Below are 27033 nucleotides of genomic sequence, written 5' to 3'. Positions count from 1 at the left end.
CAATTGAAATGTCAGCTAATGATGACATTTCGATAGTCTGTGACTAAGTGCAAACAGAGGGTCTCCATGTTGACTCCTTATTTCACAGTTTACTAATCTGTGCTGATGACAATACTACAGCTCAAAATGAAAATGTAATTTATTTGCAGAAGTATTTTTTCTGTTTGAATGATCCATTAAAATTCTGAGCTCTAACTTCACAGTAAAATAGAAGATTATTTATTATTCCTATTTTTCTCTATAAAGTTGCAAAATACACTTTGGGGTGATTTTTCCCATTCATAATTCCATCTCTGAAAGAATATTTAAGAAATGTTTTAAACATACTAGGTGAACTCTCCCTGAGTTTTATGGAAGTTACATATGTCAAGGCTTTTTGTTTTGATGGAAGCCAAAATTGTTCTTGTCTTCTCAATGCCAGATCTTTCAGGTACCTAAGGTGCATGCTGTAATGTGAGAGAGCCTGTGCATCCTGCCCATGCAGGATAATATCTGGACAGTCATTCTATGATGTTCTGGGAATTTCATGCAGCAGAGTCAAACCGTGCATAATGGAGGTGAAAGGATGTAGTTCATAGAGAGGGCACAGGTGAGGTCATTCTTAGAGCCTGGCACTCTCAAGGAATCCTCTTGTGAGCTCAGAGATGGTGTTTATAGGGCACTCAGAGGGGACCACTAAGCTCTATATAGTCAGAACGGTCAGGAGATGTTGTCCCAAGAGAACTTCTGAGAATGCTGTAATTGGGCAGAGTAGATGCAGTCATTAGATCTCTGCATAATAATCAGCAGCATTATGTCATGCTGACTTGCTATTCACTGCCTGATTAAAAGGCCTAGTGACAGATGAGAGGACAAGCCTGTGACCACCTTCTTTCATGTTATTTTATATACCAGCTTGCTATTTTGGTCTGCTGTTGTGACCAGACAGCACTCATTGCTTCATTCTTTTATGCTCTCCGACCATGAAATAACAAACATGATATACCTAGGGAAAAAAAAAAAAAAAAATTGTATTCTTGAAGATTACATACTGGCTCACTAAAATACTTTTTTTTTTTTTTTTTTCTAGTGAAAAGTGGCTTTCTAAATGAAATTCGCAGTTTCATATTCTTTGTCAGTTGTTTGTCTAAAAATCTCAGCTACTTCTTGCCATGAATTTGTACACAGAACTGTGTGTAACACTATATATGTAGACTGGTGGAGAAAACAGTTACTGCCATTAATAATTTCTATTTATCTAGAAAAGCTAATCTTTAAATCCCTTTTTGTGGGCTGGTCTATAAGCTACTGCATTAAGGAAACCTTTAGTGCTTCCACTTTATTCTGGCTGTTTCTTTGGTGCTATTCAAAGTCTCAATGAAAAGCCCCTCTTGCAGTTCTGCAGTTAAAACAACAAAGCACTGCCTATGTTTCTTCTTTAATACAGCTCTAAGGATTTATTCTTTGCTCCTTTATTCCTCCTTTTTCTGAAGTTTGCTTGTCCTTTTCCCCTTTAAAATCTCTTTATCTAAAGCTGAATTAGTTTTCACAGCTGGTTGGCAAACTGCCATCCTTTTCTGCTCTGACACTTATTTGTCAATTTCCAGTTGCCTTCAAACTTTTTACTTTTCTTAGCGTCTATTTCTTTTTCCTCTTTCATAGATTCACCGATTCAAGTTTTAGTTGTTTGAATAGAAAAGGAGAGAAAAATCCCTCCTGGGGGGAGAAAAGGAGCCATTCTCTACAGTGACAAAGAGAAAGCAAAAATACTATGAGATTTACCCATTGAAGGCTTTGAAATAAAAAACTATGTGCTCTCTGCAGTTACTTATAATCTGATTCTACTTTCAGGAAGGTAGCAGGTAAACCTGCTACAGTATTTATGTTCTGCCTTAAGAGACAAGACATTTATAGATCCATTTTTGTATAATTTTTGGACTTTTCACAGGCTACTATTTTGCTTTACTCCATCTTAGAGAGTTCACTGTAGCTTTAAAACACTAGAGATTAAAGATTTATTTATTTATTTTTAACACTTCTGCAGCTTAATTTCCTAACTCAGGGTGTGCATAAAACTCGCTAACCTCTATTTTAGGCTTCTACTCATAAACCTTTTAAAACAGTTTGTCAACCCTTATTTAATACATACTATAGATTAATAGATTCTTAAAGAGTTCTAGAAAACAAGACAATTTTATTTGTTTTATTCTTTGAAACTTAACAGAACTTTTCTTATGCATAGTTTACCATGGCTGTTGCATTTCAAGCATCTCATAGGCTGTTGTACCAGCAGAGCTAGAGGGAGATAGAAAGAGACTTACGAGTAATGTCGCCTTCCCAGACTTAGAATATCAGGGTAGTGGCTTATGTAAGCACTGTGCAGCCATTATTCTGCCCACTCAGATAATGAGAATAGAGTATTAGAAAAAGTGTCATGGAGTAAGTGGCCAAATATCACATCTTTATTTTCTGTACTTTAGTGTTCAGTTTTTAATATCTTGAGCACAAAGGAAAGGCAGCATAAAGTTTCCCTATTAGACTGAGCCCTTTCTTTATGCTGTGGCTACTATAGAATTGGTATTACAATTACTGTTACTAATAATTACTATACTAATTACAAATTACTATTATATGGGCACTGCACCTTCAATTCCTTTGGAAACGGAATAGAGTATTTCTCATGCTGCCAGACTGCAAATAGTAGGTATTTTTACCACCCCTATAGCCACAGCTTAGTGGAGTGGGTTAGAGCCCTGCACACATTGTCACATCTTGGCAGTCTGAATAGAGTTAAAGCAGATTAAAAGAAAGGCCATATCTAACGCAGAGGGAAACAGGGTTATAGCTTTCAGTAGCCTTTCTTATATGTGAGGTCCTAGAAATTGGCTGGACTAACTGTGAAGTGGTGAATACTGGCAGCAGCTGTCCAGTAAGTGGAAATGTAAGTAATGATTACCCTTGTGGTCTGAGTTACTGCAGGGCAGTTCCCAGCTGACTTAAATTGTTAAAAGTTATAGCCTAATTAAACCTCACTTGTTGCATCAAGTTTTTCTTTCTACATATCTGAGACAAGGTTTCATGTGTCTATCCTTATTATTTGTTCACTGCTGTTCCACTTCTACACATACAGTGTCATGACTTTTTCCTTTCAATTCCTTCTAGTGCTGTGCATAGACAAATCTTCCCAGAGTGGAAGTATTTTACATACGAACCAAACTATATTTAAAGGCAGACCTTTAAAGCTGAATTAGGTGAAGAACCCAGACCAGTAGCTTACCTACATAAATCTAACATTAGACATTTTAGCTATTTTTAAAATTAGACTAACTTAAAATTGACCTTTCTGGAAAAGCACTGAGTCATAAAAATGAATATTAAAATTACACTTAGTGCATTGTATGTATCTGGTGTATTATTAGACATTCAAAATACTAACTTCAGAGCAGTGCTGCATTATTTAATTCCATTGCAAAGTGGTGAAGTAATTGTTCCAGCTAGTTTAATTTTTTTTTAAAAAATCATATTAAGATGTTTTAAACTATCTTTGACTGGTGTCAATTTTTTTAAGTTTTATTATGGTAAAGCTCATTAAATGTATTTAATGTATCAGCAACAACCACAGTAAATCAGTATGAAATTATTAAAGAGCTTTAAAATACTCATATTATCATAAATACTTAGAATTTACAGTTCTTTGATACATTCATTTTACTTTATTTCAACTTAATTTTTTAATTTAGGTGTAAATTATTAGGAAAACATTTTTAAATTTGAGAATATAGAAACATTAAGTATATTAGTTCATATTGCATGTCATTTTTGTCAACCTGAATAAACTAGATTTTAATTAGATAAATTGTTTTATATATTTTAAGGTTTAATTAATCCATATAAACAATACCCTGATGAGCTGGCTGAGTTGTTTTTCAAGGGAAAGCAGAACAGCACCATTTTTTCAAAAGTGGTATTACTATATTTTTGTTTGAGGCAATGGGCAATGGAAACTCAAGATAAGTTTGATTAGTAACAGGGATAATAATATAACCTCGATCTGGGTGCTTGAGCTTGCAGTACTAATATACTTTAAACGTATTCTTTCTAAAGTAATTTTATATATATTTTCCTTAGTGTGAAACTGGCAAGAATGAAGATTCAAAGAGAACCACATTTTGTGATTTTAAATAACAATGTAACAATAAGTATTAGATTGGTCATATCTGTGTTGACTTGATTTCTCCATTCAAACTGTTTCCTTTGTTCTTGCTCTGGTCTTCATACTTTCTCTCTTTAATTATCAATTATCTTTATCGAGACTCCCAAAGTTTCCATCCCAGTTTGTCTTACAACGCCACTCTTTTTTCTGCATAATCTTTCCTGCCCCACCTTCTTGTTCAGTTTATTCAGCCTCTGCCAATTTCAGAATTTTGCAGGTCTGCTGACACCAGTCATTTTGCTAACTCATTCCATCTTCTCCTCTTCCAATTTCCAATCGCACAACACTCTTACCTCATTACTCTTTTTTTCAGTCTCATGCTCCTTACCCCATAGGATCCCATTTCTCCTCCAACTTCCCAGACTTGATCACCAGAAATCTTAGCTTTTATTTGCAAATTACTGTTTAGGTTGTTAAGTCTTGGAGAATCATTGGTTCTAGACAGTGGAGCCACTTGGTTCGAATTCAAATGTGCAGCACCATTCTGGAAGAGAAACAAGAAATATCTGTAAAACTTATAGAAGACCCATTATGAAACTGGGCACTTTCTGGAAAAATCGGTTTAGGGGGAAAAAAAAATAAAAAAATAAAATTAAAAAAAAGGTAGCCTTAAGGCATTACTATTGTGATTCTGCTGTTGACAGCAGAAATAATTCTGGAATTTACAGATGCCAACAAAAACGTCCAACCACATATAAAAGTATCAACAAAACACTGTCAACACAGGGAGTCTCTAAAATATGTAATATCACCAAGAAATGTTTTCCAGATTTTGAAATATCACATACTTAAAATGTCTTCCTGTCAAAGTACTGCTCTAAAATATTAGATTTTACTTCCAGTTTTTACTCCCTGGACAACACTTAAAATGAATAAAGTAGCTTCTCTGAGTCCTTTTTTCCCCCCTCTCATTCTGAAGTAACCTATTCTGAACATATAAAAAAAGTCTTTTATTTGTCTAGTCAAGTAAGAGCTTGTAAGAACTCTCCATCATTGCAAAGGAGAATATAGAATACAGAGTTTTCAGTGCATATTTCTGCATTATGTGGGACAAAAATAGAGAAAAAAGAAACAAGGTGACCTTTTCTTTTAGAATAGGGATTGTGACCTCTTATCAAATTCAGTAGGGAAGGAAAGTCCTATGGAAAACAGACCAGGGAAAGGGAGACAGACTCCTATACAAAGCTATGTTTAGGAAAGAAAGCATGTACACAACTTGCTGGATGTTTTTATTTCATCTGAGCTATAATATTTGCAGAATTATCTACTGTGAAAAACGAGTTGTACACTGTGGTGTATCTTACTCAGGTTATAAGTTTGTTCAGAGTAAGAGAAACTGAGATAAGGCTGGTTTAGGGCCAAGTCATTCAAATGTTGATGGAAACGCAACATTTTCTATCTGAAATAAAGCACTGATAAGGCAACATTTATTCCCATTGGAGAATGTTTCAAATGAACTAGCTAAGTAATTTATGTTCAGAAGTCTCAAAGGAACTAGTGAATCATTGTCAATTTTTAACTTATCTTGGAAAACTGGGAAACAGTGAGGTTTGCAAATGTTGTCCTATTATCCAGAAAAGGATATAATACAGAATAATAAATTATCTTGTCTGACCCTCATTTCAGGTACAAGAATGGATTTGTTAGCTTGGAACTTTTCTAGTAATGAACTGGAGACTACAATTATAATTACTACTAGTTGGATAGCTCTTTTTGTGAGATCTCTTTCTGTCTGGTTTTGTTTTGACTGGATCATGGGGCTGGTAAACAAAGTACATATGTACACTTGGACTTAATTCATTTACTGCACGTGAAGGTTTTTTTGACACAAACGCATTTTATGAAATTCACAGGTATGAGATAGAGGGATTATAAACTCTTCTTTTGATATTGATATGCAGGATCTTTTGGATATTTTTACTTGTTCCAGTTCCAACCTCTCTCTACAAGGATTTTACAGCCTTCAGAGTATGGTTTCTGGAGGGATGAAAAAGGGAAAGGTCATGCATAAATTGTATGCAAAAGTAACTCAAAACAAATATGTATTTTGACTTGTTTAGATATGTTACATGATAATTCTTATTTCCACCAGGCAGCTGGGAACTGGGGGGTGAAAGGTATGAAAGTTGTTAAAATGTGCCTAGCTCTATCAGTGAATATTGTACACAGTTTGTGAATTATGCAAAGATTTGTAGGCTATTAAAATTATGGGAGAGATTATTAGTTTGGTAATCTAAATCAAGTGATTTAAATGGTTAGAATCCAGAAAAACTGATTTAATGGAAACAAATGAAGAGGAATACATTTTGAATTCAACAAAGCAGTTTATATGTACAGAATGGCAGAAGCTGTCCTAAAAAATCAATGTCTAAACCTAGGGTTTAAGAATTATCATAAATTACATCCTCAACCTGAATTTTCTGTGCTTCTGTGGAAAGAGGGCTAACAAAATTTTTGAATGGATAATAAAGGGGAATGCAGATGCGAAATGCTGGAGAGGATATGCCAAAAAACCCCAAAACCAAGATCACATAGCTGAGAATCTGCATTATGGTGTGAGGTGTGATTAATTAAATTTATCTGGTATATTGAAGGGAAGTTTAAGAGATGGGCTGATAAATGAGTATAAATATTTAAACATACCAATTACATCTGACAGCACAGAATTATTTGATCTTGTTGTCAGAAATGGAACACAAGCTAATTAACAGGAATTGAAATTAAGATAATTCTTCTAGAAATAATACACAAAATTATTGGAAGACCCGAAAGGGTCATGGTTCCTTTAAAACAAAATTAGATGCACTTTCATCTAACTTGTGGAATACATTCTACTAGTGGGGAGTACAGAGGGCCACATTGAATAATTACTGTGTTCTTTCTGGTCTTTGAGGGTAAGACTCGGTCCCCTCATGTTTGGGCTTGGGAGTAAAAGTAAAGAATTTAAAGTTATAGAAGACTTGATTGTTCTCCACAGTCTCATCTTTGCACCTCAGGGCACGGCACTATGTATAATAATATCTCATAATTTAGGCCTTAAAATAATTGCCGGTAAAGTCAAGATGTTTGTGTTTCACTTGATGTATATCTGCATTAATGTATTGTGGTTACTTTCGATTTTTCCTCTCCTCTAGGGCACAGAATGGGTGATGGTTAGAGAAAGGACCACAGATCCCATACTGTGAGAAAGAACTCAAACTCATTGTTGTCTTGGTTTCAGTTCATAAAAATTTCTTCCTGACTTGCTTTGCAGAGCACTGTGGAGTTTCACTTCCCTTCTAATCATGGATACAGTTCACTTAGTCATATCTAGTATAATTGATTATTTTTTCTTCAGGAAGCTGGGTGCTTTCTAACATTTTACTCAAGATACCTCTACAAGGGCTTTTGTCCTAGTGTGATAAAATAAAGTGTAAAATTTGATGAGCTGTGATGTCAGGCTAGATGACGTAATTATAATTTTTGGCCTATATAAAGCATATTAAAACATGCAAAGGAAATAAATGTATAAGCAATCTGCATAATTAGGAATAAGTCTGTACATATCAACTTATTTTAATAAGAAGGTAAGAAGAAATATTTTAAGACTATATTACACATTATGTTCTTCACTGGTTTTTTAGTAGCAAGATTTTAAAGTATCTTTTTATAAGCTTTCTCTCTGTTGTGACAGGATTACTTCTGCACACCTATAAGTAAACTACAAAAAGGTTTCTTAAAAAGAGGTCTGACAACTCGGTTCTCAAACATCAAAGAAAGAAACCTATAGATGTGACACAGAAATTCAGTGGCAATGCAGAAGACCCTTTTTATCTGGGAATCTTTTTTTCTCTTTGAACCTTGTATGGTATCTCCTGGCCCTTAGTGACATATGCAGAAATTGAAATAGCAGAACTGAACAGCAGTCCACCAAAACTATTATCCAGCTGCTGATAAAGAAGAACCACTGTCTTCAGGAAGGTACAGCTAGCTTATCATAAGGCAATATCCATAAAGGAATCCAGTCATAATCTTAGACAGCAATTGTTTTGGAGCATGAAGCAAGATGTTTTCTATTATTGATGATTCTTCACACTAACATACAAGTTCTTAAAAAAAAAATAAAAATGGCAATCTCTTTGAAATGCATTCAGTTCAAGTCCTTCAAAATCTTAAGTCCATCAAATCGTGACCATATTTAATAGTAGAGGCTGTAGAGGCTCTATGAAACTTATGTCCTACCTCATAAAAACTGATGTTTCTGCTGTTACCTTGTTAGCCTTATTGGACCACAGTTACGACATTAGACAGCAGAGATGGTCTATTGCTCCATTGAATTCTGGCCTGTGTATTTGTTTCCAAACAAAGGGACAAGGTGGATATCGTTGAAGATCTACCCAAGCACCTGTTACCTAAGTCATAGGGCCCAGGAAGTCTAACAGATTGCCCTTTCTCAGCCTTTTTCTTCAACTTTGTGTGGAAAGCTTTGTTTAGCTGTTACCCTGAATAGGTCTTTTAAATATTAAACTGAAACTTTATAAGGTATGTGGTACATATTAAAGGCTGGAGACAAAAATGAATTTTTGTATGTTTTCGTCTTTTTTCTCTAGTGTACACTGTTTATACTCTCAACCATGGTTATTTAGTGGCAGTTCTTTACGGTAGATATTTGAAATACTTATTTTATCTTGGGTAGCCCCTGAAGTGTGATTGTCACACAGGGAGATTCTTGTATCCTGTGACACATAAATGGATGGTACCTTGGTCTACTGTAGACCTGATGCAGTCTGGAAGTATATCTTAATTTGATGACTTCACACTAGTAGTTTTTAAATTTAATTTCCTCTTTCATCAGGCTGCCAATCAATAATCCTTTTGAACTAAGCACCCCATGAAACTCCTTATCAATGTATTCTAGCCATGTGTGGTGGTTTAGGCCCTGCCGGGATCTGAGATCACATTGCTGTTGTCCCTCCCCCACCCTTGGACCAGACGAGACAAGGAGTGAGATACAAACCCCGGGGTTGAGATAAGGAATAATTTAATACAACAGGGTAACAACAACAAACCAAACATCAGCAAATAACATAACAATAATAACAATGAACTCAACAAGAGATATACCACATGGAATACAGCAAGTGAGGGTACTGACCATGAACATAAACCACCCCAATGGTCTTCTTGTGCTTGGGTGCCCAGACCTGACATCAGCATGGTATTGAATAACGTGGCTAGAGCTCCTTCCCCACATGCTGGGGAAACTTAACCCTATCCTAGCTGAACCAGGACATAATCCACCCCTTTATTCTATACCATCTGCATCATGCCAAGCTGCCATTTAGCAGTTAACAATAACAAAAAAACAATTAACAAAGGCACAGTATAATTCACGGTATGTTCTCACCCAGAATCAAGTCCCCCTGTGGTACGCATCGGACCTCTCCATCCTCCTGCATCACCCACCAGGTGCGCCCAGGTCCTCGAGCAAAAGCAATCCCATGGATGGGTTTGCCTTTGCCTAGCGCAGGACTAACCCAGACCATTTTTCCCAACACATTCCTCATGCACACCACAGGGACTTTATCCCCGTCTACAGTACATAGAAGTTTTGACTGAGCTGGGGCAGCTCGATTGGCAGATCCTCTTGTGTTGACTAACCAAGTGGCCTTTGCCAGATGCATGTCCCAGTGTTTGAAGGTTCCACCCCCCATTGCTTTCAATGTGTTTTTTAACAGTCCATTGTAGTGCTCGATCTTCCCAGAGGCTGGTGCGTGGTAGGGGATATGGTAGACCCACTCAATGCCGTGTTCTTCTGCCCAGGCACTTATGAGGTTGTTTCGGAAGTGGGTCCCGGTGTCTGACTCAATTCTCTCTGGGGTGCCGTGTCGCCACAGGACTTGGGTTTCAAGGCCCAGGATGGTGTTCCGGGCAGTGGCGTGGGGTGCTGGGTAAGTTTCCAGTTACTTCCACCATTGTGAGCACGTGGGTCTGTGGCAGTGTGATGTAGTCAATCTGCCAGGCCTCTCCATATTTATACTTCAGCCATCGTTCCCCATTCTGCTGGGACTTCACCCGCTTGGCATGTTTGATTACAGCACATGTCTCACATTTGTGGATGATCTCTGCAATGGTGTCAGTAGTAAGGTCCACCCCTCGATCCCGAGCCCACCTGTATGTTGCATCTCTACCTTGGTGGCCCGAGGTCTCGTGGGCCCACTGAGCTATGAACAGTTCATCTTTGTGCTGCCAGTCCAAGTCCACCTGAGCCACTCTGATCTTAGCAGCTTGGTCCGCCTGCTGGTTGTGTCGATGTTCATCAGTGGCCCGACTCTTGGGTACATGGGCATCCACATGGCGCACCTTCACAACGAGGTTTTCCACACAGGCTGCAATGTCCTGCCACACTTCAGCGGCCCAGATGGTTTTACACTTATGTTGCCAGTTCCTCTGTTTCCATTGCTGCAACCACTTCCAGAGGGCATTTGCCACCACCCACGAGTCAGTGTAGAGATAGAGCCACTTTTCCTGCTCAGAAATATCCAAAGCAAGCTGGACGGCTTTCACCTCTGCGAACTGGCTCGATTCACCCTGTCCCTCAGCAGCTTCAGTGACTCGTCATGTGGGACTCCATACAGCAGCCTTCCATTGTCGATGTTTTCCCACAATGCAACAAGACCCATCAGTGAACAGGGTATATCGCTTCTCCTCATCTGGCAGCTCGTTATATGGTGGGACCTCCTTAGCACATGTCACCTCCTGTTCTGGTGACATCCTGGAATCTTTGCTCTCCGGCCATTTTGTGATCACCTCTAATATCCCTGGGCGGCTGGGGTTCCCTATCCGAGCCCATTGTGTTATCAACAGAACCCATTTACTCCACGTGGCATCTGTTGCATGATGCGTGGAGGAGGCCTTTCCTTTGAACATCCACCCCAGCACCGGCAGTCGGGGTGCCAGGAGGAGCTGTGTTTCAGTGCCGACCACTTCTGAGGCAGCCCGAACTCCTTTGTACACTGCCAGTATCTCCTTCTCAGTTGGTGTGTAATTAGCTTCAGAGCCTTTGTATCCCCGGCTCCAAAAGCCTAGAGGTCGGCCTCAGGTTTCCCCAGGTGCCCTCTGCCAGAGGTTCCAGGTAGGGACCTTCTTCCCAGATGCGGTGTAGAGCATGTTCTTAACCTCCTGCCCCTCCTGGACTGGCCGGAGGGCTACTGCTTGGGCAATCTCCTGCTTAATTTGTTCAAAGGATTGTTGTTGCTCAGGGCTCCATTCAAAATTGTTCTTCTTGCGGGTTACGTGGTAGAGAGGGCTCACAATCAGGCTGTAGTTTGGGATGTGCATCCTCCAGAACCCCACAGCATCCAGGAAAGACTGAGTCTCCTTTTTAGAGGTTGGTGGGGCCATGGCTTATGATCTCCACTGGGATGTGGTGATGCCCATCTTGCCATTTTATTCCAAATTGAATTTCCCATGCAGGCCCCTTAACTTTCTTTCGCTTGATGGCAAAAATGGCCTTCAGGAGGATTTCAGTTATCTTCTTCCCTTTCTCAAAGACTTTCTCAGCTGTGTCTTCCCATACAACAATGTTCTGGAGCCCCACCTTTCTCCAATGCAGTATGGACCAGTCCATGGCAAATGGTGGAGCTGTGGTTCCACCCCTGGGGCAATCGATTCCAGGTGTACTGGATGCCTCTCCAAGTGAATGCAAACTGTGGTCTGCACTCTGGCACTATCGGAATGGAGAAGAACACGTTAGCAATGTCAATCATGGTGTACCACTTGGCTGCCTTTGACTCCAGTTCATACTGGGGCTCCAGCATGTGCAGCACTGCAGCACTCATCGCTGGCGTAACTTCATTCAGGCCACGGTAGTCCACAGTTAGCCTCCATTCGCCATTAGGCTTTCTCACTGGCCATATAGGGCTGTTGAAGGGTGAGTGAGTTTTGCTGATCACCTTCTGGCTTTCTAGTTGACGGATCAGCTGATGGATGGGGACCAGGGAATCTCGGTTGGTGTGGTACTGCCGCTGGTGCACTGTCTTGGTAGCAATCGGCACTCGCTGCTCCTCAACCTTAAGCCGCCCCACCACTGAGGGATCCTCTGAGAGGCCGGGTAAGGTGGACAACTTTTCAACCTCCTCCAGGGCAGCTACACCAAAAGCCCACCGATACCCTTTTGGGTCTTTGAAGTACCCTCTCCTGAGATAGTCTATGCCCAGGATGCACGGGGCATCTGGGCCAGTCACAATGGGGTGCTTATGCCAGTCCTTCCCAGTCAGGCTCACTTCAGCTTCCAGTAGGGTCAGCTGTTGGGATCCCCCTGTCACTCCGGAATTATAGATGGGTTCAACCCTTCTGTAGCTCGATGGCATCAGGGTGCACTGTGCACCAGCGTCCACCAAAGCCTCATATTCTTGTGGGTCTGATGTGCCAGGCCATCGGATCCACACTGTCCAGTAAACCCGATTACCCCTGTCCTCCACCTGGCTGGAGGCAGGGCCCCTCTAATCCTGCTCATCATCACTCACTTCTTGTAAGAATGATTTACTGGTCCCCTCAAGAGGGTCAGACATAACGTTGGCCATTCTATTCTGTCTGGGGGATTTCTGACTGGACACCGGAGCTGCGCTTTTCTTGGAGGACTCCCCTTTTGCGATGGTCTTCCCTTTCAGCTGCTCTACTCGTGCAGCTAGGGCAGCAGTGAGCTGTCCATCCCACCTCCTCATGTTTTCTCCATGGTTGTGGAGGAGGAACCACAGGGTGCCCCATGGTCCTACTGTCCTTCTCTTGGTTGGGAAAACATCTGCTTCTAATGGCTGAGACATTGGCCTGTGCAGGTGGAATGTAGGACATGTCCTCTTCCATTTTCTGGACGCTCTGAGACAGTTCCTTTACAGCTGAAACCCAGGAATGTTGAGAGGAAGGGAGGTTTCCCTCATATTGCTGGAGCTGGCCAGCCACTTCATCCACTGCTTGAGTGTGGGTGTCTTGCCACCAGGACACTACTGCCAATGCTTTGGAGTGTGCTTCTGGTGCACTTTTCAGGAACTTTCACCACATCAGGTGTGTGCAGAGGGCCTGATCTGGGTCCATGGGTGACTGCTCATCATTCAGATCACCATAAACCATATAAAACACAGCCAGTTCCCTGAGATTCTGAATGCTTTTCTCCATGTTGGTTCACTTGCCTAACTGACACAGGACATCATCCTTGTATGGGTACCTCTCCCTTACACTGAACAAAAGTCACCTCCAAAGGCTGAGGGTTTTAGTCTGTCTCCCTATTGCCTTGTCAGTGACAACCTCCCTGGACAAAGATCCCAGCTGCTTGGCCTCTCTCCCCTCCAATTCCAGAACACCAGCTCCACTATCCCAGCATTGGAGCAGCCAGGTGAAAATCTGTTCACCTGGAAGGTGGCTGAAATCCTTCTGCATATCTCGCAATTAACTCAGGGATAGAGATTGGGTGATCACCTCTGGCTCTTCCTCCTGTTCCTGTGCTGGGACTAGCTCACCTCCATCCCCCACTTTGCGAGCTGAATTTTAGGTGTATTTGGTTTTCGGTATCAGAGCGACTGATACTGGCTCTGCCTGTGCCTCTGGCTCAGCTGCTGTACTAGTGGGGGCAACTGATACTGGTACTGGCTGTGTCTCTGGCTCAGCTGCTGTGCTGGTGGAAGCGACTGGTACTGGCTCTGCCTGTCCCCCTGGCCCAGTTGCTCTATCAGTAAGCTCACTTGCAGATCCTTCAGCCTTTTCTCCCCCTTGAGGGCAGTGAGTAGTGTTAAAAAGGACACGGTAGGCATGGGTAAGTCCCCTGAACGTTGCAGTGAGTTGTGTCTCTCAGGTTTTGTCAGGTTGGCGACACACCTTTTTTAAGCACTCCAACCAGTTTATCAGGACTCTGCATTTGTTCGGGGGTGAAATTCCAAAGCATTGGGGGTGACCACTGACTCAGGTGCTTGCCCATCTCTTCCCACACATCTTGCCGCTCACTATTATCTGACCTTGGGGCAGGTTTCCAGTCACTGCTATTGTTAGAGAAGTGCTGCATGGCCCAAAACAAGATCTGGCAGGCATTCAGAAAGCATTGTGCCACAAACACACTGGCCTGGATGCTCCAAGGATAGCTAAAACTCTCAAAAAATGAGAGGATCTCTTCCTCTGGCTCACCCATAGAGGGGGTGAGACCCCTAACTAAAGCCCAGGCAGCAAACAGGTACCGGCCTGCCCCCGCCAACTGCGATACAAACACATTATAAGCAGTCAATAGCTAGTATAGCAAAATAATACCCTTGACACATTTTCCACCAAGAACAAACACCAGCACTGGGATCACACAGTGGATATAAGGGTTAATCCAGCCCCACCACACAAGCAAGTGGGCCAGCACTGCAAATGTTCCTTACAAAACAATGCAAATAAAACCAGAAAGATTGCACCTAACAGATTACTCTAACACACTCTGGTTAGGGTTTGTCCTTATCTCAACCCTCTCGTGCCCCATGCTGGTGTGCCAAAAAGGCTGTGGTGGTTTAGGCCCTACCAGGACCCGAGACCACGGTGCTGTTGTCCCTCCCCACCCTCAGACCAGACAGGGCAGGGAGTGAGATACAAACCCCGGAGTTGAGATAGGGAAAAATTTAATACAACAGTGTAATAATAACAACTTAACAATAACAGATAACAATAACAGTAATAACAATGAACAGAACAAGAGATACTCCGCACAGAATACAGCAAGTGAGGTTACTGACCATGAACACAAACTGTCCCAATGCTCTTCCCTCTTTGGGCACCCGGACCTGACCTTAGCATGGTATTGAATAACCCGGCTAGAGCTCTCTCTCCACATGCCGGGGAAACTTAACCCTATCCTAGCTGAACCAGGACCCCATGCTATAGAAATTGCTATGCCTTCCTGAAGAAAATATTTTGTCTAAACCCACTTTAATCCAGACATCATATACTTCCCTTACAAACATTTCATAACTAAGCAATAGCATCGATTTTCTGAAGTATGAATTTAAGATTAAATGTTTACCCCAAGCATAGCACTGACAAATTGTACTAGTCTTCTATTTTATTTCTACTAGAAAATGGATTTCTAAACAAGAAAAGTGCAGTGCCTTAATGTAAAATTTATTTTGCTCTTAACATTCTAAGTCATGTAGTAGTGTTCAGTATGGTACAAAGGAATTTTTTTCACTGTTAAGAAGTCACCAGTGTTTTCTTCCACAAGGTATAACCCTACTCCTGTTTTTCTGATAATCATATTATCTTATGCTGGGAGTAGTTCTGAACCTTATGCCTCACTACCTGCCTGAGGTAGACTCTTATCATGCACAAAACTTATGTTTCTTTTTGCATGTTTTACTCAGATAATCTTGTAAAAAAGTTCAACCTGTGCAAATTTTACATGCATCCAATGAAAATATTCCTTTTAGGAGTTCATTTCTGTATCGTGCATACATATTCTGTTAGATATTAAAAGTAAACAGCCAATTGAATAACTATATTAAATTGGCCTAATACAATGGAAGCAAAATTGTTGCTGTATTATTAAAAACGTGAATTCATTGCTTATGACTTACATAATTTTCCTGTCCTAAGCTCTTGGCACATAACCAATTACATTCATAAATTACTATACTATGTTTTTAATGAAATAATTCCAGAAACACTGATACTCATTCCTATTAAAAACCCTGGCCAATTAAAATGTTACTGTTCTTGAGAACTACAGGTTCCATGATTATAAGACTGTGGACAGAGGGAATGAATACCATATTGAAGGTCCTCCCAGTGAGATTTCTCTGTAAAAGGAATTTGGAAATCTTACCACTCTAGATAGTTGCACTCCCTTGTTCTGTTCCTGCAGGGACAAAGTTCTGATTAAAGTGTTAATCTTCGAAGAAACAGGTCAGCTGCAGGATTCATAAGGTTTAAGGCATGGATGGTCATCCAGACCAAATGTTTAAGCTGAGTCCAGGGTGAAAATTAACATAAGTGTGATCTCTGGAGCCCATCAAAGCCATCAGGTACCAAACAAAACACTTCTGAATGTTATTCTGGGATTTCCCCAAGATAGTAGTAATCTTGCAGAATGGCTTCCCCATGTAGTAAATTAACCTGATATGTATGTTATTCATTTATTAATATGTTGTTATAATATACATATGCATTATTAATATATTTTCATCTTCTAATATGTATTACATATTATAAATATGGCTATAAATAATAATATTGATAATTGCATTATTTAATCTTGTTTGGATCTAGGTTGTTTTTTTTTTTTTTTTTTTTTTTTTTTTTTTGTGTGTGGTTTGTTTTTTTTTTTTTTCCCAGCCTTCTAAAAGGAAAATATTGATTCTAAGTTAGTTAGGTCTCCTTGAGAAATGGAAAGAAACTTACATCCATAAAGATTTCACCTATCTTATAGATCTCTCCCAGTCACCTTTAGAAGGAACCTCATTCAGTCTTATTCACCTCCAGTGACATCAGGGTCAGTGCAAACAACCAGCTTAGTCTAGAAACCTTTTAGACAGCTGAAATTATGTATCATGAATCCTTTCCCAATTTGAAATGCAGATTTTTCTTCTCCTCCCCTTGGATTACTTATTTGTGGAAATATATAACGTGAGGTTGAGACTGAGGATGTTGTGTGAAAACATTTCATGGTTATTTGACAGTATTCATGTCAAAAGTTTGTTGTTTTTTAAAGAAATATCACAAATTAGTATCAGTGTGTCAAAAGCGTACAGAAGAGCTGTACTTTCAAAAGAGAAAAGGCAGAAAAGTAACGATGCCAGAAACAATAAATTAATTTGCAGATCTATTTTGTTATTAACACTTGTACCTACAGACCCACACCGACTGCAGGGAGCGATCCTGAACCTATATGAAAGCCTAATAATGTTGTACAGTGTAGACACTTGTCTTTTAAGTGGATATACTTACGATTAGATGAATGATTTCTTAACTGAGAAGTTTCTTACCACTAGAGGGCTCAAAATTGCTGTGTGATTTTATGTACGAATACATGCATAAACATATATATACACATAACTACATACACACACAATGTATGATATGTATGTGTACATCATTCACGGGCATATTTTATTTGTGTGTACATGGGTATAAACACACATATATGCACATACAAATACATGTCTTTTCATAGATGGTTTATTTTTATTTTAAAGGTTTTGAACATTTAAATGCAATTAAAATCTTAAAGATTTTTAATATAACTTTGAAATTCACCATATAAAGGTGAAATGTTTCTTTAATTTCATAAAATAATTACAATTTGTAACTGTTCTCATGTGGCCAGATTTACACAGAATGTTAATTTTATCAAATTGAAAATAATCACAATAAAATACAGTTCAAACTTCCATGACCAATGTCTGCTGTCATCATATGGTTTATTAAGATATCTAGACAACACTGAATAACATGGCCATAGTTCATTTTTTTCATAAATTACTTTCCACAGAATGTAATGCAGTCTTGCGGAATCTATCATGCCAAGCATTTTTGTTTGATTATATGACATATTCTCCTGGGAAATCTTAGAGGCTCTAAATAAATAAAATGTTGCTGGAAAGCTGACTGTTTTCTTTCACTAATGTGACAATTGTAATGAAGAGAGAAATGGTTTTCAACCATTTCAAAGTAATGCATAATCTTTGGAGATAGCACAACCCAGTTCCTCCATGGTATGATGATGCAATAATGAATAATTTACCCATGCAGTTCAAAAGATAATAAACATAATATTTCCAGTCAGACTCGATATATACAAAAGTTTGAGGTATCGGTATTTTTTAAATGTTAGCAAAGTTATATTAAACTAAGAAATCTGCTGTAGTGTTTTACACTACTTTTTGCAGTAGTTATGCTAATTTAGTGTATTTTACAATTGACTCTTGCAACTTTTCAGCTGAATAGGCTGTTTGTAATTAGTTTTATCTATAGACCTACATCGGTGTATAGAGAAATCTCTAGAAATAGATTTTAGAGTAATACATTTTTTAATGGATAGAATGGAAAAAATGAAGTAATATTACACTGCCTTGATAACAAGTTTCAAAGTCTAAGTATTTATTGCTCTTTCAGTACATATGTATGTTAAGGATTTTCTCTTCTTTATAATCATGTCAGCAAAAAATTAAATCATGCTGTGCTATATCTTTGTATTTGCTTTACCCAATTTATTGGAACTTTGTTTCTATGGCTATAGAATTTCAACAGAACCGAATATGTCTCATTATTCGGAGAAAATAAATGCTGTCCAACGCATTAAATCTAGATGAGGTGAATATATTCTAATTCTATTTTTCAGTGTATTATCCAGGAAGCATTTTCTCCATCAAGCTTTAGGCACTTTATAGTCAGTCTCCATATGGTCTCTCTTTCACCAGTGAAAAAAATTCTCATTGTTGTTGCCTTGGCTTAGGTAGAGTCAGGTGGTTTATTTCAGATATCATTTAATATAAACAAATATGGAAGAGACAAAGAAGGAAGAGATGGAATTTTACTTCAGTACATTATTTGTAATCTGTTGGTGGCAATAAGCTTTCAGGTGAGATGGAATATGATAGTTTTAATTAACTTTTTCTTAACTGCACAATATTTGTTTTTTATTCTCTACATAATATCCACAAAAAACCCCATAACTTCACAAGCAAATGGAGTCATATATTATTTCTTTATCTGTCACATTGGTCTTCTAAAAGATGATTTTTTTTTTCTATTTTCTATATTACACGTGCATGAAATATATGAAATTTGTCAAGACTTTCTAATAAACATGCCATTTTTATCCCAGTGGCTGTTGTTACTCTATGCTTCCCCTCATCCAGGAACGTGTTCTATAATATCACTGCAATTACACCCTATTGAGTTAAAAAATACCAAACTTAACTGGCTAAAGTGGCAAATATATCAGACTGAACACAGTTTTTATAAAATTTATTTTTAAAAACATGTTAAATCTGGCATTTAAGGGATTAAAACCCCTTGTTATAAACACATACAATGATTAGAGTTCATTTCCATTTTAAATACTTACTAACAGGCATAGCAAGTCGGGTAAACATGTAGGACAAGATCCCGGGGCTCAGGATTACAGGGATCTAACAGCAGTCAATCCAAAGTAATGACAGCATGTGACAGAGGCAGGAGGTCCACTTATAAATACCTTTGTTGTGAGCCATGATGAATCTGTAATCATTGTTGCTAATACGCACAATGATCTTGTTTCTGGCATTTTTTTCTGATTTGTACTTTTTTATGGGCATTCATCTCACTTTCAATGACTCAGTTCCGCAGTACTTTTATTTTTACTGTTTCAACATATGAATTTTTCTGTTCTAGAGCAAACAAATTAAACCTCTAAATGAAAATAAGAACAACAAGAAGAAATATTTAGAAGTTTTGAAACAACAGTCTTCTTGGCTAAAATATTACAAAAAAAAATACTACACAGAAAATTTATAGGAAACACAATCAGGCTTTTTTATATAGATGAAATGGATAACTTTCTATAACATAATATTTATATCTGTTTATTATCAACATAAACAAAGGCTATGTAAAGATTTTCACCTTAACTGTGATTTTTAATTATTGGAAAGTATGTGTTTATTCTTTACTTTTGTAACTGCCAAATTTTAAATTATATACCAGCTATTTTGTTTATATATAATTTATTGGAAACAATAAATTACACATTCTTAAATACCTTTTATATTCCTATTACATATCCCTAAATATTTCTATGCAAAATTCATTCAAACTGCCTATCACTAGAATATGAAGAGTATCTCTCTTATTGCATGAATGCTTTGCAGATTATGTTAATAACTTTTACATAGTTTCCTTCCTGTCTCCACTATTTTTTCCTGTAAGTATTTTGTATTGAATGACTTAAAAGCCCTTGAAGTCAATAGAACTATCTTCATCCAGTAGGGCCATGGACTACTATCTTCTATTTGAAGGATTTAAAAAAAAGAGAAAAGTTTCTAAACATAATATATGTATGTGAAATATTGAAAGCAGTTCGTAATTTGTCTGAAAAAAATGTTTAAAAGTCTGCATATTCAGAAGGGCAATCAGGGCTGCAGTAGAAAGATTCCCATTGACTTACTGTATGCTTGGATGAGATTTGGCAGCTGAAATCTGGAATATTGAAGCAATTCGTCTCTCTCCCATTGAATTGAAAACAAAAGAAGCATTAATTCAGCAAGGTAGATGAACATATGCTTTATTTTGAGCATATGCGTTGTTCCATTCACTTTGGTCATGCACTCACAAACATACATAGCAACTTCATGATGACTTAGAGAAATGTAAATGAAAATCAGTTATATTTTGCAACTAGCATTAAAATAAAAAAGTGATTCTATAACTTATGTTTAAAGTAAAAATGATGTCATATTTTGGTACCTTTTCATGATTCCAGTGTTGCTTTCACTGAAACAAAATAACAAGATGAAGAAACCCCAGAAGTAATTAATAATCTGCCACCACTTCCTTCTGGCTCAAAATGGTAACTAAGTAATTTAGGCAGACTTGTACCACTGATGAGCTGTCTGTTTTAACCTCACTGCACTAAGGAATACCCTTTGTCTCAAATAGGCAGCATTATGTCTAATCCCCATGCTTTTTCTGGAGCCAGATAGTCTTTGTGTGCAGCTGACACACAGATACATGTTTTCATGGCAAACTCTGAGGATATGTGCCAAATCATTCTGGACAATTTATCCTGGCTCTAAGTTTTATATGTTTACCCTCCTCCACCAGAAGACTTTCCAATTCAGGGGTATTTTGAGTAATTGATTTCAAGCGGGTAGAAATATGAAGCACTGGAATCATTAATTTTTGTTGGTGAAGTAAAATAATTTATCGAAGAACAACTCTAAGGCATTTGCTAAACTCTAGGGAAGAATCAGTTGAAGTTCCTAGTGTAACTTCGTATTCTTAAAGGTAATAACTATTACCTAAAATCTTGCTGTGCTGAAAATTAATTTTTAATCTACTGGAATAGGCATTTTTATATAGTAAGCCTTAAAAGAGTATTTTTAAAGATCTCTAGATCTCTACTAGGAACTATTACTAGTGCAATAATATTAGAGATATGACTTTTATCACCTTTTTGTTGACAAAAATCCCACCATTATAATAGTATTATATTTGTAAAAACTACTTTTGCTGGAATAGCTTATGATTTGGAAAACTGATTACAAATTATACTGAAAAAAAGTGGGGTTTATTGGTTGTTAACAATAGGAGAGTTTACTAGTATAATTTTACTAGGCTATGTTTTTCTTTAATGATATCAAGTACTATACATTTTTGCAGTGAGTAAAATGATCAGAGTAACTCAAATTTTGATACATAATTTAAATCATGGTTACCACAGAAAAATCAGTACCTTTGTCTTTATTGTCTCATTTTTGTTTTTCCTTTGTCTCCTGTGCAACATGTCTACTTGTCCCCTTTCCATTTCTTTTCCAGCAAGATTTCTCATCTTCTCCACTATAACAACTCCCATTTGTCAGCTTAACTATAGCAAACTTCCAGGCTTCAAAAAGCCTGAATAAGGTTCTATACTGTAACACAACATTTAAAAGTACAACCTGGTTTTACTAGTTTTAATTTATGAGAACAACCAAGACTGTATTGGACACTTGGCGAGCATGACTGAGCTCTAGCAGAGATGTCCTTATGACCACTCAGGGGGTGCTGCATTGTTCCAGGTCTTTTGGTCCACAGGAAGGGGGCCTGGCTTGACCACAGAATCAAAAAACCTGATTTTTCTGTTAATGTGTCTTTTTTCATATTGTATTTATCCTAAAGTGTCAAAATTTCAAACAAATAAGACACTTGATGATGGAAGGGCAAAATGAGACATAGAATAGTGATACTGCTAGAGCAATTCTAATAACAGAGATTGGAAACGGGTATGCTGATTCCTTGAAAAATACCCTGTTCACCATACTGTTAGAGGAATACATCCTGAAGCATCTGGAGTGACAGCTGGCCGAATTCAGTTTGTAGGAAGATGCTTCACTCAATCAGTAAGATCATAAACTGACATAAGCTACACAAGGTGATCCTGTTATTTCTCACATACTATGTTACATCACTGATTCATTACAATGGAATTACTCCTAGTTTGGACTAGTTTTAATGCCTGAAGTATTTATTTGCCTATTAACCCCCCCCCCCCCCCCCTAAAATAACTTACCTCAAAATCCCAAAAATACTACTATTATTGGAAGGCAATTGAAATCAAGTCTTCAAACACTTTAATTCTGAGAAATCAAAGGTTTTTAAATTACTGTACAGAAAGATCACCATGGAGATGCCTTTTTTGGGTAAGTGTTCAGCCACTGGAGTTTCATGGATCCTGATCCATGTAGTAGTAATTCCTTGGAAGGGATGAAAATTGATCTTGTCCTGAGGCTACCTTGTTTTTTACACTGAGATCTGGATAGGTTCTCAGGTAACCTCAAGATATAAAGAACATAAGAACACGTTATAAATCAGATCCACAGATTCAGGAATGAAGAACTGGGAACAATTCTGTTCTTATTCCTGAAGAAAAGTCAAAAAAAGCTTTTGGAAATTTTGATGAATATTGTGTGAATAGGAGGAGGCAGGTGATCCCTCCTGAAAGGACATTGGTTTCCTACACACAATCTCTCCTTCTACCACTAGAGAGTTTTGGCCAATACATTCATACTATGATAAACAGTATGGTCAAATTATTACTGATTTTAAGTTACCTTCCTCAGCTTACTGGAAAAAGAAACCTACTACTCAGTAATGGTCTACAATATGAAAGGGTTTAGCACTTGTCCATGGTCTTTTTCTGTGAAGAATGCAATTATAAACACTTGGCTTTTAGTTTGGCTATGCATATAATATAGGTGTCGATAACAAAAGGAATATAAATATGGGAAAATAGATAATCTGGTCACATTCTGTCTAATACGTGCTTAGCTTTTTTTTTTTCCCAAACCCTGGGTCTGATTTTCCTACGATTAATATTGCTACTATCTTGGAGAAGTTCCACTGAAACTTAAAAATTTTACTGGTGAAAAACTTCTGTAGTATTTAAACAAGCAATGAATGGATAATTTAATCAATAATAAAAGTTTAGATGTTAGTTTATTGGAGGAAAAAAGTTTCATAAACAAACGGTGGAAGTTAAAGACCTGAAAGAGACTTTTGTGATCATCACTAACTGTAATTTTAGTGAAGCCAGAGTTTAACAGGAATTACAGAAAATGTTCAGTAATGAAAAACTGCCAATAGTAGTGGCATAATTTTGGATGAAGATTGTATCTGTTTTCTTTTACCTAGCCTGGACGTTTAAGAGGTATTGTTTTTCATTTAATGATTAGTGGCCTCTGTCATCTTTCCCATAAGGGGAAAAAACAAACCGTTCATTCTGTTAGCCAGAGGAGAAAAATCCATCACCTCTACAAGAAATGTGAGGTTGAGTTTTGTTCCACAAGCAGACTTTATCAGATTAGGTGATGCTTACTAGAACTTTACCTCAGTTATTCTGCAGACTTCTACTTGTTAAGATATGTTTAATTGCTTTGCTTTATGACTCTTCCTAATCCCTTTCAGTACTAAGCACAGCTCTTATGTCTGTGGGAGAGATTAGTTTGAATGCTACCATCCACACCTCCACTAGCCAAGAGTGTTTTTAGAAATAAGACTGGCAAATTGAATTTTTATTCCATGCAATCACTGAACTAACTCTTATTGAAGTTACAGAATACATTAACAGGTAGGACATGACTGAAAGAAACAAAAAAGGAATCAAGATCCCAGAACACCTGAACAACCTGTGGTTAGATATACCAGTCTAGAGTTGGCTGAAGAACCGAGCAATAGATAACAGATTTGGGAAAAGAGGAAAAATCTGCTGATAAAGACTTTTTTATTGGTCCTTTCTCCACAGAAATCAGGACAGAGTGGAAGCAAGGCTGTACTACAGGCCTCCACAACTATTTTCATTTGTGCTTCAGACCATGAACAATGCAGGCGGCTGATATACCAGAGCAGTTGCTTGCATTTTGCTAAAAGCTATTTCTTGCTCCCCACCCCTGACAAAAACACAGCTTGCTTTAAACCGCCCATGACCTCTACCACTAGAGGGCTGCACTTTATGCGATATGCCCCCCCAGACCTCAACTATAACTGCTCCAAGCAGTGAAAAAAGGAGAAATAAGCATATTCTGAAGCATATCTGTAATAATTAATACTTTTATTAATTTTAAATCAGTATTTATTGAAATGTTTATTATATGCAGGTATTTGCTTAGTTAAGTTGAACTATTAAGGAAGTAGCTGAGAGGCTAGTTACGCAGCTTTAAATAAAGTCTTCAAAGACAAACCTGTCTATTAAACTATAAAAAACCTACTTAGAGGTACCAGAAAAGTTGAAAAAAGCTTGTCTTAGTGGGACTGGGACATAACATATCGGGAAATTATTAAACAAAGGGCATTCTGAAGAGACAAGGGGAGGCACTTGTGAAACAGCTGTTGGTAAAGAAACAGACTAACGCGGGACAGACATCTGCTGAGTCTGAGGAAATTAGGTTTCAGGATTACCACTTTTTCTCTAAAATGATGGAAGATAGATACATAAACAACATACCCCTTATCACATTGAAATCCTTTTTTATGCTACACTTTAATATTCCTATTGTTAGGATGAAACAATACTTTTAAGAATGTAATCAAGTAGATGTTTTATAAACTAATTGGAGCTCCCAAAGGGAAGACTTGCAGGTGCTGAATCCAATCAGATCTGCCACATAATTAAAATTGGTGCAGGGGGCACAGTAAAACAGATGTGGTCTTAAAACAAGAGAATTGTTTGATTCAATGTTACTACAGATGAATGGGACATGTTCAGTGAGATAAAGGCAGCAGTGTTATAATTTATCTAGTTCCACTGCGGAAATTGACTCAAGATGGCTTCATTCGAACATTGTGGGGCTTTTGTCTTCAAAATTTTGTATAAGTCATTTGCTTAGTTTACAAATAAAAAGAGGTCTCTTGAAAATCTCAGGTCTGTTTTTAGGGTCATCAGTCCCAAGTCATGCTGTGCTCTTTCTGGCTCAAATACTAATTAAAATTCTTCAACTGGAACTTAATAAAAAATAAAAAATAAAAAAATGGAAGAGCTAGAACCAGTCCCCAGCTTGCTGTACCATAATTGTGTCAGCAACTGCCAAGGTAACAGAAGCCTAAAATTTTATTTCAGTCAGTAAACTAAGCAATTATGAGTCAGAGTATCTTAGATACAAAGGGTATACGATGAGTAAGAAAGTTCCATTTTTATACAATGATTTTTCTGACCATATATGCTATCAAATTGTTACTGAATCTGCCGCATCTATTCCATCTGCCTGTGAGGAGGCTAGATATCGCATTCCTGGGACGTAATTCCCAAAGAAGTCATTGAAAGTTTCCTATGTACAGTGCTGGATCGAGTTCTTAATTTGTGAATGCTTTCAGGCAGGATACCGTTTAGATGTTAAAGCGTCCACGTTTTAATATCCTATAATGCATTATGTATCTGGCTTCTAATTTATGAGTAGAGGTGATGTGCTGTATTATATATTATACATTAAATTTGTATTTTAAGTACTAAAAATTGTTTGGGACAATATTAATGGTAAGTGATTACTGAAACTAAGGCCGAGGGTTCCAGGGAGCCTAGAATGGAAATTGGATTTTGTCCACAAACAGCCAGGATAAAACCTTGCATAGTAAGAGGAATCAAGTCAGCAGCCATTCTGCACACATGTACGAATTTAGCACAGAACATGGTCTAATGCAATAAACACACATTTCTAAATTCTGTACAGAACTGATGCTCTAGACTGACCACTACCGTTACGGTTATACTGTTTTTTTCAGAGTCGAGTAAAATCGCTTTTATAGTACGCAGACAACCCCCCGAGCCGTCCCACCCCCACCCCCCTGCACCTTACAATATTTTCAACGTGAATAGTTTGAGTTTTGTAAGCAGAAATAACCTTCGCCGCAGTGAAACACCTCAGAATTTTTCTACAAAATATTTACGTAAGCGATGCCGCTCTGTGTCACACAGCTCCAGCTAGACCGGCTGTCACAGTATAAAAATAATATCTTTATTATTTTTCCTACAAGCCTGCGCGATGCAGCCTGGCGCGACCACGGCTCCCGGCGCGGAGCGGCAGCGCTGCCCCCCGCGGCACCCGGCAGGAAGGGCCGCACCGCTCCGCGCCGCGCCGGTGCAGCCGGCCTCGACGCGGACGCGTCCCCGCTACCCCACAGCCTCCTCCGGCGTCTCAGCCGTCCTCCCGCGCAGAGGCGGACCTGTGAGGCGCAGCGTGTCACCCAGGTGACGCTGCATCGCGGCGGGGACCCTCCCGGGGCAGGAGCCGGCCTCCCCGCCCGCCCTGCCGTCGTTGTCGTCGCCGCCGCCGCGCCCCCCCCGCCCCCCGCCGCAGAGGTTAAGCCACCCCCGCCCCCCCCAACGGCTCTTCCACCCGAGGCCCGTGATTGGCTAGACGTGTCAATCCCAGCCTCGCTCTCTTTTGTTCCGATTGGCCGGATCTCCCGCCTGTCTTCGCGGGAAGCCACGCCCTTCTTTTTTACCAGGGCCTTTCCCCCCCCCCCCCCCCCCCCCGCCCGCCCGCCCGCCGGTGCCCCCCCGCCGCCCTCGCACCCCTCCCCCGGCTCTAACCTCTCCTGCCTTTTGGGTATCTGCGGTGTAGCCGAGGGTGGCGGCCCCCAGGCCGGCCCGCAGCCGCCCGTGCGCCCGGCGGTGG

General features: G+C 38.9%; 1 long non-coding RNA gene across 1 annotated transcript; it reads right to left on the bottom strand.

Moving 5' to 3' along the window:
• Nucleotides 1-27033, bottom strand: LOC141962143 (uncharacterized). The gene is made up of 3 exons (XR_012633873.1): nucleotides 26949-27033; nucleotides 4521-4676; nucleotides 1-985 (listed from the first exon to the last, which is right to left on the bottom strand). It is a non-coding gene; the product is annotated as an uncharacterized LOC141962143 (long non-coding RNA).

Source organism: Athene noctua, chromosome 6 (assembly GCF_965140245.1).
Source record: "Athene noctua chromosome 6, bAthNoc1.hap1.1, whole genome shotgun sequence".
Classification (NCBI taxonomy): domain Eukaryota; kingdom Metazoa; phylum Chordata; class Aves; order Strigiformes; family Strigidae; genus Athene; species Athene noctua.
Note: the sequence above shows the minus strand (reverse complement) of the source record. Positions and strands in the feature narration are given on the sequence as shown.